The sequence below is a fragment of the Parambassis ranga genome, chromosome 16 (assembly GCF_900634625.1).
Source record: "Parambassis ranga chromosome 16, fParRan2.1, whole genome shotgun sequence".
Classification (NCBI taxonomy): domain Eukaryota; kingdom Metazoa; phylum Chordata; class Actinopteri; family Ambassidae; genus Parambassis; species Parambassis ranga.
The window spans coordinates 5913586-5926314 of NC_041036.1; positions in this window are offsets into that span (position 1 = coordinate 5913586).

The following is a 12729-nucleotide window of genomic DNA, read 5'->3' on the forward strand; positions in this document are numbered from 1 at the left end:
TTGCCTCTGCATGCTTAAAAAGCTGAGCACTCTTTAGGAAGTAGCTTTTAAATTGCACGGGAGCTAAAGTAAATGAAGTAGACATAATTATGTGTATCTTCTCACTCCAGCATTGTCTTGAATGAATTTTTTAACAAAGGCGACCATTAGCTACAAAGTAATACCAGTTAAGCCTCCGCAAAACTGAATTATTAAATCTGTCAGCCAATCTCCTATTACAGCCTACTTATGAATAGTTGATTTAATTGACAAGGCTTATCGTATACAGTGAGGCCTTCCATGGCAGCTTGGGTTTTCAGATTCAGTGATATGTGGTACAAAAGGTCAGCTGACATCAGGTTCATTTAATACGGATGGTTGATTTCCTAACAGGTGGGATCATATGACCTGTCATAACTGCCTTACGTATGGAGCAGTGGAAAAATCAGGCAGCAATACAACAAAAACAGGAACACAAAAACACTTAAGTTTAGTCTTAAATAAAGTTAACAAAGTAGAACAAAGTTGACACAAATACAGTATGCAGCTGCATTTTAATTCCTCACATTCATTCCTAATATGCAAATCCCTGTCTTAAACACACACACACACACACACACACACTTAAGACATTAAGTCCTCAACCTGGACCAGGCTTGTGAGGGATATTGGCATGTACACGAGATTGATGAAAATTACTTCCAGAGCATTTATTTCTTCTAATACCACTGAAAGAAGAGTGTGCACTCAGGAGATATTTGATCTGAATTAGGGAAACTGATGAAGCAATTGATTAATTGGAATTTAAGCCATCAGTCACTGGAGCCATCAGCAGCATCATTTACATTCCAAACAATCAGCTGATGGTCCAATAGGACACTGAGTATTAATACGCAAGAGTCAATGTGATACCGCCACGTCGCCACCAGCCCTTATTGACAAGCACAATGACACTTTGAATCCCCACTTGATCAAATTGCATATATTTTGGGATTTCCACACCGATTCAATATATCTTATGAATTTTTAATCTGGCAGGAGAAGCAAAGGGTTCTAAGTGATGGAGATTTATCTTATTCATTCTTAGCAGGCAAAAACACTGAGGACTGGAAAGGGAGACTGAATCTGTTTATTAAATGTTTCATTTGTTCTCAGATGTTTAATTTGCAGGGTTATTATGTTTCATATGGGTTCAGGCAGTCTAGTATTGTTCAACAATAATACAAATATTAAATAATATTTCTTCAGGTGCAACAATTACACAAACAAATTATTTATAGGCCATATGTGTTCAGGCTACATGCTCTAAATCTTTTGTTTTTATCCAACTTTTTCATCTAGTTAGTTACATTTATTTTCATAGTCAATAATAATATGCCTACATTTAGCCAAGTATTCAAGTAGTGTTTTGATTTAGCTTTTTCAAATAAGCATTTTGATAACTGTTTAGAATAAATCTCATTAGTTAGACATCAATATTTATTATTTTATTATGTAGTTAATTAAACTAGCCACTATTTTATTAAGTATTTAGCAATTCATACAGCGGACGATTTCAGTTATCCATTATAACATTTATGTAACTGACAAACTTTGTCATAAGATGTAGACCACATCCCCTTCTCTTTGCATTTAGCTGAGTTATAACCAACTTTACATCCTTCCACCTCCTGCCTCCAAAAAACTGCACTAATTAAAGATGGAAATTAGAATCATAAGATGCCAAATCTGCCTTGGCTTATAATTTAGTGATCCAAGTTTTGCTTTGGCACTTGCCTATGACGTCATCAGTCTGAGACCTTTACCTGAAGGCATTTGATGCATGAGCAGTGACATACAGGTGGTGTTTCATTTTAACATCCACCATTACAAAATGTTCCCAATATAACATCATCATACTGTAAATACACACAGAAAGCTTTGGAACATAATACTTCCCGGGTGGGCCTGCAACAACACTTCTGACAGTAAAACAACAGTCATGTAACAGGAAATTCTTTGCATAAAAATAGAGACTCCATAAAGAAGCCCCAAAAAAAAATGAAACGACAGCACCACAAAACGACAAGATCCAGTATGAGTCAGACTGTGAGCAGCGATGCTGCGACTCATAAAAGGACGTGCGTAACCTTTAGCTTAGTTTCTACAGACTACAAATAGTTTTTGTTCTCATGCTCTGGCACAAAATTCACAGACGCAAACATGAATTACATGCCGGGCTATATGATTCACAGAAGGCACTGATTGTTCTTTCAAAGTGCCCATTACAGAGGCCTATCATTGCAACATCAAGCCCTCCTTCCCATTGACAGTGCTGACGTTTTCCCACTTGGCCTGAGCCCCCTACTGACAGCAACGCCGGCAATGCTCCCTCCCCTCCTCTCTCTCTCCCTCTCTCTCTCTCTCTCTCTCTCTCTCTCTCTCTCTCTCTCTGCTGCTCCTCTCACATTGTTAGATTTTGCTGAAGAAGTTAGTCATTAGTTGAAACAGCAGAGTGTTGTAATGAAATCTGCTGGCCACATCAATAGTGTTTACTGTTGCCAGTTTGCTTTGCTCCATGCTTTTTTAATTTATTTGTTTGGTGTGCAGCAGCACAGCATCACTGTAATGATGTTTGCCCCCACTGACGTCTGAGGCTGAGCCACTCAAACCTTCCGTAATATCTGGCTGCACGTGGATCACATATCTGCAGCAATTTAATAAGCTGCTTATCTTGCACACCTTAATCATTTATCTGCTCCTCATCGGATCACATTGATGGATTATTCTCAATAAAAGCACCTCTCTGGTTGGTTAGCTGCATGGCTGAGTGACTGGGGGAAGCGCTCTTCTCTGACTGGGTTCTTTTTTTTCTTTTCCCCCCTCTCTCACAACTTAAAGCTCTAATTAAGTAGCCAGGGTGCTAAGTTACAGAGAAACAGCCAGCGGGAACCACAGTAGACAGGCTGCACTGCTATAGCAGCGGCAGCAGCAGCAGCAGGCCCACTCACAGCGATCGTTTCCTCAGACGGGTGTCAAAACACCCCCAGTCTGCCTCCCATCAAGTCCCCTGCGCAGAAATAGGAAGTGAGCCTCTGAAAGGAAAGATTAAAGTTTTCTGGAAGCACTGTTGGCAGCTGCACATGCCCTAAAGATAAACTTTATCCGACCGCATGTGCAAAACTTTGCTGCAGCCATTTGTCATCTTCGAAAGTAATACATTTCCAAGTGGCTTGGATTTTAGACAAGAACATGAGACTGGCCAATGTGGTCTGCTATAGTGGCCCACTGCTGTGATGCAGCTGGGTGTTTGTTGCTCTAATCTAGTCAATCTTTTTTCATGTAAGAACTATTTTATTAGGATTTATTCTTCAGAGATTGATTCATAAAATACTCATAAGTCATAAAGTCGTAAATGAGAATGTTTCGAGTAAATGCACATGCATAGGTGTGTAATCAAATGTAACACTATATTCAGCTCCCTGTGTGGGCATGAGTGGAAAAAAAAAAAGAAGGACTTCACATGGAACAAATGCAGCAGTCCACGAGGAGCAGTCCTGAAACAATTAAAAAAATAAATAAATAAATAGATAAATAAAAACAGCTGCCAGTGATGTGTTACCATAGTCAGTGTTAACTTTGATGAAAACTATTTATTGATGAGCTGTTTTTCCATGATGAAAATGAGACTAAAACTAAACAAATCGTAACCTTTAATTAAAAACAAAAAGTCTGGAATTGATAGAGTCAGACTGTTGTGTTACTGCAGAGCAAAAGGACACGTGTTTGTGTGTGTGTGTATGTGTGTATTTTCCACTAACCTTACCTTACGACACTTGTAGCCATGGTAACTGTATACAACACAGATGACGAGAGCTGAATAGCTGAAAATGATTAAAACAATAATAAAGTGTGCATAAAGTGCATAAAATAAATAAACAACAGTGATGGAAACTAGGCCTGCATTGTAGTGAATAGATCCAGATCAAAAAATAATAAAAAATCAACTAAATATGGCCATATAGTGAAGCATTTTAATCTGGAGGTCAATTGGAATTTAGATGCTAAGTGGTCATTTGTGGAATTGTAGTTTTTGGCATTTCTGTATAGTATAGGCTTCATTTCTCAGCTGCTCTCTCCTTTATGCACCAATAAAAAAACCTTTAAGGTGTTTTTTTATGTACATTTATGTATCTGAAGTGTTTTACATAAACATCCAACATGTATATCCAAGTGAGCAGTCACCATAAATTGCCATTTCCACCCAGCACACACACAGAAAGGCACACACAAATGAACATACATACACATCCTGCCAATCGAAGCTCTAGTGCCAGCTAGCCATCTGGTCAGAACATGATCATCATATGCAATCTGCCCACCCAGGCTGGCACTGATTCATCAGACCAACACTCCAATTACCCTCATCATGCCAACAGTACAGCAGAAAACCAAACAGCGATCACACACACACACACACACACACATTACAATGGGACCCACCTGTGCAGGGGCGGAGCGGTTGCCAGATAGACTTGTAAAGAGAGGTCAGTGTCATAGAAACTGAAAAGCTCAGCTCTACAATTAGACACATTTGCAAACAGTACAAGACTCCATTAGCCTTTGTACTATGAGGCGGAAAACTCAGATTAAACTGTATAAAAACTGTGTGTCGTAAGGTTGGATTCATCTCAGTCCTATATCATCCATCTACATCATCACAATGGATTAGGCCTGTAAGGTCATGACCTTTAAATGATCAATAAGAAAACATAGCCAATGCCCACCCAGAATGCATGGTTGCTGATGCAAACACAAATAAAGAGAAAGAACATCAGACATGCAGAAGTAGCTGGGGAAGCATTTGGTGTGAAATTAAAAGCAGAAGTTTATAAATGATGGCTTTTGCCTCATCAGGGAAGCCCTGACTGCTAACTTCTGTGGCATATATCATCTGATAATCCCACTGGCTCAACAGTGATCCATCTCTCAGCCCATCTCGCTTTTCTTAATTTTAATTTTCTCATTCCTAACCCATGCTAATTCATCCCCTCTGCTGTATGATCCATGGACCAAAGGCCTCAGCAGCACAGAGTGCCAGGAAGGGTCACTGTCAATTATATCCATTTAATACCCACTTATGTCTGCAACGACGTCTTCCTCCTGGGGTCACGCAGACTTCACCCTGCACTTTATCCAATAATCTCACAGAATATAGGCTCGGATATTTCAAAAGATCAATGTCATTAACAAGGAGGCACAGAACGCATTTGATTATGGATGTAATTAGTACAGGCTTCAGGGGGCTTGCTCCTATGCACAAAGAGGCAAAATCCATTTAGTATCAAAATTGCCTTAAAAATGGACACCACTCTGAGATCATTTTTGCAACTGATGACCACCATAATGCAATTAGTATCACTAATGACAGGGAATTAGAGCTCATATACATAATACTGAAGTCTAACTTTGACAGATAGAGAAGAACATTAAGTGTGGCTGAGAGCAAGTCATGTTCCAAGTTGTGTTGAGAGGGTTCAATTTACTGTCACCAGTCTTTGTAATGTTGGATTGGCTGCTTGTCTCTTGCATGCCAATTCACCTGTGGAAAAAAAGGCAGTCCTATTGGGCAAGTGTCTCTGAGGACCTGTGAAAGGTGACACTGTGGATGCTGCATTAAGAGGATGAGCTTTTAATAATTCTGTCACAGGGCCGGGGAATATCAGACTAGGATCACTTTACAGAACATCTAGACTTCTCTCCAATGAGAGGCAAGCCTCATTAAAACTCTGTCCCCTGCTGACTTTATCTCTGCGTCATCAGATCGCTCTTCGCTCCTTTTCTTTCTGTTTTTTTTTCTTTTTTTTCCCCCTCCAGTATGGTATCTGTCAGCTTTTTGACATCGCCAGCACACCTACCAGGCGTTGCTGTCCATCAGAGATGCGCTGATGTCAAACAATCAGGTCAGGTGAACAATAAAATACAATTTAGAAACATCCGTATTTGTCTACAACTGCCATCAAAATAGGGTTAAAGATCTAAGTCACTTGTAGTCACGATAAGTGGTGAGGTTTCCTGCTAATGCAGGTAGAGCAGAAACACATACCTCTGTACTGAGAAAAATCTTGGCCTACAGTGGAAACCTGTTGCGAGGGATGTGAAAGGGAACATACAAAATGACAGGACTGAGGAGAGATTCTGTGGCTTGTATTGGATTGCATTGCCCTGAAACTCAAGCCTGTGTGGTAACAGGGTACAGCCACTTAAGATGGCGAGATAAGCACGATGATGGACAGTTTAATTTTTTATATAATATCATCAACGGGTCATTCTTTGAGGGGATAATGGGATCGCTTAAGAGAGAAAAAAAAGACTTAAGGGAAAATATCTATTCATTGTGGATGGTATGACTTTTTCTTTCTTTAGTTTAATTTAATGTCAGTAGTGCTGTAACTAACAATCTCCCAGCAGCATCCACGGTATAAATGTCTGAAACATGTTAATTATAGGCACAAACAACTGATAACATGTGTAAGTGTGCTAACAAAACCTCCCGTACTTCATCAAACATTTCATGATACTCAATTATAGGTCTGTATATGCCTTGTAGATTAGAGGACCCCCTTCAGATGATGGAAAAAAAAGCAGGGGGGGAGGGAGGACTGCTGCACAACGTCTCGCTGACTTTATAGAAGACTACTGAGCCACCATAAATGCACACATGCTAAAATCCTTCTCTGTTTTCCATCAAGCTGCTGTGTAGTGGCTATGTTAAATGTAGGTGGTAAGCTCATATATCTAATTATACAATAGCCAAACATTTTTTGTTAATGAAATGGAAGGAGTGTAATTGAAAACTTCAGCATAATTATTGCTTGGCGAGTGGCTGGCTTCGGAAAATTGCACGTGTGTAGGAAGAGGTCTCAGCAGGGGATGCCCATGACTTATGAATCAAGCCATTTCAAAAATCCTTCCACGTATACACTCATGCCCTCACACATCATTATCATTATTATCAAAGCAGCCAAAAACAGCAACATTACTTAGGTTATACAATATTAACTCTTTCACTAAAATGTCAACTTTTCTGACTTAAAAAGGCAAAACAAATTCTCATAATTGTATTTAAATTGCCCTTAAAACTGTTTATGTGGTGGTTTTAAAAGGGGGGGTTAAAGATGTGAGTATCTTGGGACATCACCTCATAGGTCCTCATGCAGAGAAACCAGAGAAAGCCAAGACATAAAGCCAGGTCAGAACGGCTTGGCAGCCGTGCTAACAATGTTTGTCACAACTGCCCTCTTTCCATCTCGAGCTCAAATGAGAGAAGTCAGAGAAATATGGGATTACCATGAGTTATTTATGACGCTGAAACCTAAGAGGCCCTCTTTATGAAATCATCTCCGCTGATTGGGCTGTTCTTTCGTTCGCGCAGCATCTGATATGATTTCAAGTGGGTTAACATCAAAGTGGCGTGTGTAAAGTATGAGTAGTTTTGCACACGTTCAATCAAAATACAGATCTTTATCGGCATCATGCTGATTGACATGAGCGGACTGTTGTGAAACAGATACTGTGGCTGTCATAGTCATTATGGATTTTTCTGTTTAAAGATATGGCGAGGGGGAGGGAAAAAAGCAATGTGGCCTTTACGCTGAGATGTTCTTAAGCCAGCAGAAATGCGGTGGACTCAGAAACCTGGCTCAAGCTGGCCTGAGGGGAAAAGGGCATACCTCTGTAACTGTTACCTTTTATGAAATAATATCTGAAATCAGTAGAATATATTTTAAATACATTTCAAATAAATAAAATGCATATGAACATTCATAGCTATAGCAATAGAAGGACAATTGTTGTGCTTGCTCAGTAAGTGGTGTGGAAAACCTACACCAAGAAGAGAAATACACAAGGATGCAATCAATGGCAGTCCATAGTTAATGAACTTTCTGACCTTTAGGAAAATGTACACTGCTTAACCAGATTCTGAGTATTTAATAATTCAGTTAGAGAGCAAGAGAGCTGAATAGAGGAGCATCTCTCACACTATATGGTCAAGAATATCACTTTGTCAAGGGACAAAGCTTGACATGTTATTGCCAAGAGAAAGGAAAAATACTCATTATGGAGACATCCATTTGGATGGGTTTTAATAAAAAGACAGAATGAATCTTGTCCACTAGACTAAATGGAAAAATCTATGCTGAAAATGAAACTCCCAAATGAGGGGTCTGGGGCATTTGAAGCCATTAAGAGTGCAGATCTGTGACATGAATTTACATGTATGGATATTAAAGGCGAAGAAGTGGAGGTCGGAGAGTGGAGAGGAGCTACTACAGTAGCTTGATCTGCCATTGAGATCTTCTGAATGGGAGATCATAGGTGCATTATTGATGAGTCTGAGTTTGAGTTTCAGCTCCAGAGGAAATGATAAGATGTAATGCAATGGTCTACTGTGATCATGGACAGCTTTGTCCTACATACTGTAGTGCAGGCTGCTACGGAGGCTACCTGCTGAAACACCACATCGCTTTAATGTGCTTATTTAGGGTAAGAACAGTCATTCCATAATTTGTAAAGTAGTCCCTGTAATCCGTTCTAGGTCCCCTACCTGTTGCATTTCAGCATTTTACAAAAAAGGTCAAAAAGAACTCTCCCAGACCTAACAATGTTTAAAAATTGAATTTAAAGTATGTTATTTACTGGTTTCCACTGTCTCATATGCATGCTAACGCTCTATAATTAGGTATAATTAGCACCTATAATATGAGTAATAAAGTATATTACCTTTAGACGTTCAAGTTAAGTTAGCCGCTAATTTTAAATTAGCATGACACATTACTGGAACTACATTGGAACAGTGGGCTCTTATCTTGCTTTTTAGCACATTGTTGATTTCTTAGCGCCATTTGGTAACAATTACATGGCGAGCCGTATGCTAAAATGTTAGCATGACCTCACAGGCTCTGCTTCCTGTATATGAAAAATATGCAGTGCCACAAAGAAAACAGGAAGGGGGTTAAAAAAAACTGCCTTCTTAGCCAACTTGATTATTATTGCAGTGCTTACGGTGTTTTCTGGACCTGCACATGTAATCAATACCCCCAGGCAATTTTAAGCGTGATCAGTTTAGATGGATTATTGCTTGGCAGCAAGGCTTTTACATTGATCCTCTCATCATGTCAATCACTGACAGTGACAACTCTGAACTCTTCAAATTCCATACATCAGCAAGTAGCGTTCACAGTCAGGCTGCATAAAAGCTGCATGAGTTAAGATGCTGTTGAAGGATTGGATGAGGCTTCTTGTTTTTGTTTTAATGCACACTGTACTCTTCAAGCACCACTGTCAGCGCTCTGCATCATTCATCGTATTGCTTCTCTAATGCTTTTTTTTCAACAAAGGTGTAAAAAATATATGTGCGTATGCATCACACCAAGCGTACCATGGGCAACGACACAAACCGTTCAGTTGCGTTAAGCTGAGTTGTTGCATGTTTAAGATACAAATTTGTATTTCATTTCAGCAGGAACACACAACATGCCATAATAGTCAAGTGCTACTGCTGGAGCCGCACTAGTAAGCCTTTCCTTTATTCATTTCTGCAGCTTCTACAGGGGCTGAAATCTCATCTAATGAACAGCAGATAGCAGAGACTGGTTCAAATCAGTGTTGGGAAACTGGGGCTGGCTGGTGAAACACAGAGTGAGTTGTAATATCCTCATTTTCTCCCAGCTGGAGCAAGCTAGGAGCATGTAACCGATAGTGTACGCATGCATATTTTACACTACAGGCCTCGTGTAATGTTTCAGCACTTGCAAAGAACTGAACAGATTTGACAAAGTCAGACTGGAAGATACATAAAGGCTGGAAGCAACCTGTGCATGAAGGTAGATCAGTGATGTAGTTCATATTTATAATATCAACATTTTTGTTAGACATGTAAGACATAAAGAACGCCACAAGTGAGGATCAAGATGTACATAAAAGCACTACAATTACTGGCAACTCTATAGGCCCCGTACACCAATAACACTGTTAAACTAGCCGATTAAAGCCGAAATAAGTCAATATTTATCATTGCATAATTCAATTGCAAAACTCCATTTTCTCATAATGGCCTCTGATAATGAGGAAGTTCTTCTTGGTCATGTGACCGAAGTGGAGCCTAATCATTGGATTGTTACAGTAAGTCATGACAGTTTATTGGCATGGAATTCCATAATGGCGCAGATCAATAGCAACCCAGGAGGGCTTCCTCTCAGCCGGATTTGACACATTTGAATAAGTGCCGCTGAGGGGCAGCAGGCTCATGTTGAGAGGATTCAGTCCCTCATGTTAACCAGAACGATTTCATCTACCGAGGAGTAATCCCATGACAGCAGCAGCAGCAGCAGCAGGTGCAACAAAATAACATCAAAACTTTTTTTTTTTTTCCTAATCAAGGATGAGGCTGGTCATCGAAAGCCACGAAAACAGTTTGAAGAAATAATGCCCATACGTTCTGAGAATAAAAGATACAATCAGCCTCGTGCCCTTCTTACCCCTCCTTCTCCTATGAGATCTCTGTGTTGGGAATAATATAAAGCTTGAGGGAGCAGGTTGTGAGATAAAAGGCCACATCACAATGATGATCTCTATCGATCGGCAACCTTGGGCACACAGAGGAGGTCCGGCATTTGTCACGTCGAAGCTGAACCCAATAGCTGATCCACGACGCTCTCTGATGAATTGTCCCTGTTCGCCAAGTTTGTTTAATTGATGACGTGTTCCCTTTCTGGTGTACCACCACTATGTTCCACGCATTTATTGATTTTCCAAAACACCCCCACCTTTCCTAACACTTCCTTTTACTTGCTTTCTTAAGGCACCTTCCCGGCGCAAGATAAACCCCACACCACCCACCTTTACAACAAGGCTGGAGGAGTCTCCTTCAACCTGCGCCTGACCAGCACATACACAGATATACAGTGGCTCTTTGTTAGTATAGAGGCCTACTAGGCGTATCAACTTAAAAGTGTTATGAGAAGTGAGCAAAAGTCAAGGCGATTTTCTCTGCTCACATTCCTCATAGAAGAAACGGAGCAGCAGAAACAAACCGATACACAGCAAGGTGGAGTCGAACCCGTCACGGCAAAAAGAACTTTAAATGTTAATTAATCATGATGTTTTCTGGATCTCTTTGCACTCTGTGGTGAGTGGTGTTAGACAGAGGTTATTATAACCTCTAACTGCTGTTGATTGCTTTCAGCAAAGCACATTAAGGAGATTTTTGATGTCAACTAGTAACCACAAGCATCTCCTTTCGGTGAACAAGACCGAATTGTTGATTCCCTCACTGTACCAAACTGTTAATGTTCCTAATGCCCAACAGGCCATAGTGCACCACGCTTCAGTAACTCTCAACAATCCATACAGGAAAGAATTTGAATTAGTAACCACACCATCCTATTTCAGGGGATCTGGAGTGCGTAACTTTGTCATCTTGAGAGCCTGCATGAAAACGAACACTTGCCGGAGCAGCCAAGCAACCAGCGAAGCGCTAGGTAGGCAGCTTTTGGCCATCAAAGGGAAATTCCAGCCTAATGGAGGTTTCACAATTTCCAGTGTATCTGCCTCCCATCCACAGAAAACACAGATTACCTGAGGAGTGTTATCACACACACACACACACACACACACCATTCACACTCTCTTAACTTTCTACTTCACGTGGATGCACATGCTTTAGACTAGCAAAAGTGGGAGAAGTGTGGGAGTGAATCTGGCAGTGGAATGAGCATGAGGTTGAATTTGCGGCATCATTACTTGACTTGGAATTTAAACAAATATAAAAGATAGCTAGCGAAGCATCTCAGCAAGGTATGGATCGACTCTAAAAGCTGAGACATGGACGTAAAAAAAACAAGAGAGATGCTGCACCAACAAAGGCGAGGGGAAATTGTGCAAAAAAGGCACACTTTTGGATTTAAAGCACCTATCTCAGATCCCAGAGCCTTGAGAATGGGATTGGATTACTGTCGGTTAGATTTACTCCTGTGGCTCTTCGCCACTACATCATCGTAGGGCCCCCTGCCTCTGGATCAATGGGGATATTTACTGCGCCTGTTTCAGGGAGACTTTCACAGTAGGCAGGGCATTAAACAAACAGCCGACAGCCCTGTCCCAATGATGGCCTGTCTGTTCACACTGTGCTATGCCCAAATGTCACACATATTCACTTCAAACAGGTAGCACACAAACACGAGTCAAGTGCAGATAAAAGAGTTACAAAAAACAAAAGAAAAGAAGGCCAAACAATTTGCTGTGTGTGTGCTGAACAAAGCAGAAAGCTGCCACATTTCATGAAAAGGAAGAAAGTCCAAGAGAAATGGAAAAGCATGTCATGTTTACTTAGATAATTAGCCTTGTAACCCACTCTGAAATTATACTTGTTAAAATCCTCTTAATTGGACACACCTCAAATAATGCCTCGTCTGCATTCCCCTGGTTTCTCATAAACATTCTGTTTTTAACAGTAAAATAAAATTGCACTTCAGATGTTGGACATTCCATTGTATTGTATTGCTTAATGGAAAAAATATATATAACAACAACTAAAAAAATCTGGGTTACAAGTTTTATTATGGGAATAACATTCCAACAGTGTCATAGTTTATAACCTCATTTAACCCCATGTGGAGCATCGTGAGTGAGGTTAAAACAGCCCTCCTCCTCCTCAACAGAACAGCAGACTATTGGATTATATCATAAATTTGAGAAGAATATCCATTT